General features: G+C 45.0%; 1 pseudogene; it reads left to right on the plus strand.

The window, feature by feature from the left end:
• The first annotated feature begins 1,023 nt into the window (after positions 1-1,023).
• Positions 1,024-1,962, plus strand: LOC143682497 (single-stranded DNA-binding protein 3 pseudogene; annotated as a pseudogene).
• Positions 1,963-5,198: the final 3,236 nt, after the last annotated feature.

The raw sequence follows: 5,198 nt of genomic DNA on the forward strand, positions 1-5,198 counted from the left end.
TCTTCATGTCCTCCCTCAATTTATTGATTTGGTTTTTGAAGAGTTTTTCCATTTCTGTTCGTATATTCAGCATTAGTTGTCTCAGCTCCTGTATCTCATTTGAACTATTGGTTTGTTCCTTTGATTGGGCCATATCTTCAATTTTCCGAGCGTCATCCATTATTTTCTGCTGGTGTCTGGGCATTTGATCAGATCTCCCTGGGTGTGGGACCCAGCTGGTTGAAAGGTTTTTCTGTGGAATCTCTGGGCTCTGTTTTTCTTTTCCTGCCCAGTAGGTGGCGCTCGTGGTGGTCGTTTGTCTGCGGGGCAGTCGGCCCGGGAAACCGCGTGTGGAGGCGGGGTCGCTGGCCGTGGCTTGGGGGAGTGCCGGTCCAAATTGCCCAGCTGGCCCGAGACGCCAAGCGTGACGGGAGGGCCCCGCTATCCAATGTTCCCAGTCAGACCGGGGAGCCACGTGCGTGGAGGGGACCCCAGACGCCAGCCACCCCAGCCGGGAAAACGTGCACCCCTCGGGTATCTCACAGCAGTGGATTCTCCCTACCCGTTCAGCCGTTCCAGAATGGGGTACGTTGTCTTTTTGGTCTCTGTCGTGGCTCCGGGAGCTGTTTCGTATTGTTTCTGTTTCTTTAGTTGCTTTTCTGGAGGAGGAACTAAGACCCGCGCGTCTTACTAAGCCGCCATCTTCTCCGGACTATACCCTTCACTTTTAAAAAGGAATATGCTGAGTCACCTGCATTGCTGTGCATATGAATCATAGTCATGGCCTGACTTTGACAATTTAAGCTTTCTGCAATATGCAGTCTTTTCGGTTTGGAGCATGCGTGAGCCAGGTGTGGATTCTCATCCAGACTGTTATCTCTCCTGACTCAGTATCCACAGGTGGGTTGTATTAAGCCCTCCGAGCTTTTGCTGATCCATGTGCAAAGAGGGAGCAAATCACCTCCGTGATTGGAATGTGGTAGTGACGAGTAGTCTTCTGACTGTGAGACATTCAGCACACAGTAGGTGCTGGCTAGCATATTTTGGGAACTTTACTGTGCAGCTCCTGAAAGGTGAGACACTTATGAACATTCAAGTGAAGCAAAAACCTTTCATGATTACAGACAGTTACCACCTTGAGCCCCATGCTCGGCAACCTGTCCCCCCAACGATGGGACGCTAGGAGGCCCCATCCCACTGGGATTCTTTCAGGCTCTTCCGGGGTCACAGCCCTCACCACATGCACAGCCTCTACTTGACAATCCCAGCAGCATGATGGGCTTTTATGTCCCCACCATCTGGAGGTGGCCCCAGGTCCCCGATCAGAATGGGAAAACAGCCTCCAGGAGGCGGTCCTGGGACAGAGCCAATGATGCCAGATTCCATGGATCCCACACAACCACAAGAATACCCCAACTGGGAAGACCAATGAGGGAATGGACCTGCCTTGAGGAATGGGGCCCACAGAATTACAGCAGCAGCTTGAGATGATTGCCCATTTCCCTCGGCCCCACCATGTCCAGGATTAGCACAGGCCCTGGAGCTGGCAAACCCTGACCCAATCCTGACAATACCAGCTCAATTCCATATTCCTTCTCATCACTCGGTACCTATGTGGGTCCCTCTGGTGGTGGTGGCTCCCCAGGAACACTCAACATGCCTAGCCCTGCAGATTCAAAAAATTCCAGTGATAACATCTACACAATGATTAATCTGGTGCTACCTGGAGGCAGTTGGTCCAACTTCCCAATGGGTCCTGACTGGGAAGGCCCAATGGGAAGCATGGGTGGCATGGAGTCACACCACATGAATGGATCCTTAGGATCAGGTGACACAGATGGACTTCAAAAAAGTTCTCCTAACAATATGAATGGCATTAGCAATCTTCCAGGCACTCTGCGAGATGATGGCGAGCTAGGAGGGAACTTCTTATATTCCTTTAAAAATGACAATTATTCTCGAAGTATGATAATGAGTGTGTGATTCTTCCCTCCCTCCTCCTCTTCTCCAAGATGCTGAGAGAGCCTGTATTGCAGGTGGGAAGATGCCAGAAATTATGCAAGAAGGAGGTGTCATTACACAGGAGCTGGTGGAGGGGCATCTCTCCTGCTCCCCGCTCAACCTCTCTACCCTCTTCCTCCTCCCACCTTTCCCAATTTTAGTTTTATTCCATAAAACGTGAAGGACAAAACTCAAAATAGGAGATATATATTTCAAGTGAATGACCAGAAAAATCCCACCCTTTCCCTTTCCTGAAAGGACCTTTTATGTACATGACACTTTTGTTGTTTTGTTTGGGGTTTTATTGTTGTTGAGATTTTAAATTGTGTTTTCAGGGGAAATTTTAAAAAAATGGAAACTTCTAGCAAACCCCCCTCTTTACCCCAATCAACCTCTTTGCTTTCTTCTTTTAAAAACAATCAAACAAAAGAAAACGAACCCTGCTGTCTTCCTGTACCGAAGCCCCTCCACCGGGGGGGCTGGTCTAGGTGTGAGTGCTCACATTGTCTTTGTAGCCTTCTAAAAATAATAATAATAAACCGGACAGTTTACAATAAAAAAAATGCTTTTATCCATTTTTTTAAAACATAAGATTATCTTTGGCCCATCCTTTGTTTTTCCAGTTTTGTTTGAGACATTCTGTCTCACCTTCCTCCTTACCATGGGAAAACAGCTGTGTGCTTGCTGTGCCGAAGGGCAGCTGACACTTGGCCTCAGCGTTAAGGAGCAGCTAAGGAGATATGGGATCTGTCACAAACTGGGGAGCCTGTTTCTTCTAACAGAGCAGCTGGCATCCAATTCCAGATGATTTTACCTTCCAGGACCAGGAGATTTGTGTTGGCAGAGCAAATCTAAGTCATAAGTAAATGGTGGATCGATTATTTTGAGTGTTTCTAGAACTTGTGAACCTAGGACAGAAAGGAGGAGGAAATCTGGAGTGTTGAGGAGTGTTTCAAGTCACAGATTGTTGGAGCATGTTCTCTGCCTGGTATCCCCTGGGGATGGTTCTAGGCCTATAGATTCCTGAAAACTAATCATACCATGTGATCTATCCAATTTAGTTGCATGTTATTCACTGTGTTTATTTTCCTTCTGTCATCCCCAATCCTTTAGAAAAGCTTTCAAGGGAAACAAAGGATGGCCAATGCCTACCTGAAGGGCTAAAAGAGAAAGCAGAGGGCCTACTGCTCAGGAGATTTGGGTCCACGCTGCGAGTTCTAGCCACCTCATTGTAGGAGGAGACATTGCTTTATTGCTAACTTTTGGGGATGTGAGTTTACTTTTAAGGGAGCCTGTAGGTTTATTTCAAGAAAAGTAGGAGGCTTATAAGCAGGTTTATAGCACTTCTTCTATAAGAAGAAGTGATGTGAAATATAAAAACTTTGCCTATCTCATGCATACCCACATGAGTGTGCCCACCATGTACAGTATCTGAAAAGTCCCCAAAAGTCCAAGTCTTTCAGGTTCAAAATAGTTGTGTTAAAATTGTTAGAACCTTGCTCACTTATGCCATGGTTATGCCACGCTGATTCTCTTAAATAATAATCCTTTAGGCTTTTATAGTTAGAATGAATGCCATTTCATGGGATCTTCACAATATATGCTAAAGTAGGTATTATTGTTCTCATTTTACAGATGAGACTGGTATTCAAAAACTATTTAGTAATTTGCTCAAGGCTACACAATTAGGAAGTGTCAAAGGTCCGTAAGAATACAAATTTTGGCTTCAGATCTTTTGCTATCTTCTTTTCGGTTCTGGAAGCCACTTATGAAAGTTATCCATGGGATCTACAGCACAGTGAATGTTTGGCTCTCTTTCCATTCATATACTGTATGGCCTAAGTTATTCACCAATTATTAACTGGATTATTGACCAGGTGCAGACCTTTGTTTAATCTATAGACAATTATGTTTTCCACCAAGTCTAGGGACCATCACACCTACTACTCTTCCCTGTTTCACTCAAAATTCAAACAAAATTTCACCTAGGGTATGGACAATCTCCATTCAATAAGAATTCCTATGCTATCCTACCTTGGGGAGAGATAAAATGAGGACTTGAATGAATGGAATGAGGTTGAGTCCTTCCTATGACTTCATTTCAGAAGGTAACGTTTTGAATAAACAAATTAGAGAACATTTAATGACTACATAAATGTTTCAAATTCTAGTCATGATCACATTTTGAATCTTTAAGTATCGGGGCTAAACATAGTCAGATCCTTATTGCTTACAGTAGAGTTTAGGAATAAATAAACCAATGAGAACTAAAATCCAAGATTTGGTGTAATTGATTTGAGGGTTTGGTGAAGAGGAGATATTTCTTAGACAGAAGAGAGAGTGGGGATAGGGTGGTGGGGATGGGGGTGGATGAAAGGAGTGAGAGGGAGTCTACTAGTGTGAATGGAGTCCGGGTCTCTATGGGGGGACGGCTGTTGCTGGCATATTGCCTCTGTTTGGATGATGCTTTGTGATCCAAACTGACCTCTTGAACTTCTGGAAATGAGCCTTGGTGCTAGTCCAGGGAGGTCAGGCTGGAGTCCATGAGCCCTCACAGTCTCTATCTCCAGCCTCATCTGTGCCTAGCAGGAGCTGACAAGGACCTTGAGAGGAGTCCTGTGTGAGTAGAATTAAGATGGAATAACACAGAGCAGGTTGTTAGTGCCAATTCTGTCTGCAGTAGCCAATAAATAGGACTATTTCCTTTTCTTTTACTTTGAAAAAAAATTATTTGGGTCTAAGTGGGTGGATTAGGAAGGAATTAGTATTCTCAGGGCTGCCTGGAAAGACCCAGTCATTCCTAGATGACAAACCAAGATGAATACAGAGGCCACTGGGACCTCTTGACTCCATCCTGAGGGTACACCCGAGGCCACCAGGTGCAGGATGGAGGAAGTAACCTTGGTCACTGGGACTGGGACTGTTGGGGCTGCTCAGATGGCTGCAGGGGCCATAGCAGCATTCTCCAGACCCCACTGGGGAATTCAGTCCAGAGAATCCCAACAGCTACCCAACAGCTTGTACAAGCCTAGCTATGTTTGTATTTCTTCTCTTTTTAAAAATATTTACTTCATTTTTGCTGCAAATTAAGACAAATATACAAGGTTGTTTTCATTGTGAAAATTTCATAAAACACAGATTAAGCTAGAATGTCCCTTCCCAGAGGTCACCTCTATTTTTAGTTTGTTGGGTGAATTTCCAATCCACCTTTCCCTTTG

Source organism: Tamandua tetradactyla, chromosome 5, assembly GCF_023851605.1.
Source record: "Tamandua tetradactyla isolate mTamTet1 chromosome 5, mTamTet1.pri, whole genome shotgun sequence".
Lineage (NCBI taxonomy): Eukaryota > Metazoa > Chordata > Mammalia > Pilosa > Myrmecophagidae > Tamandua > Tamandua tetradactyla.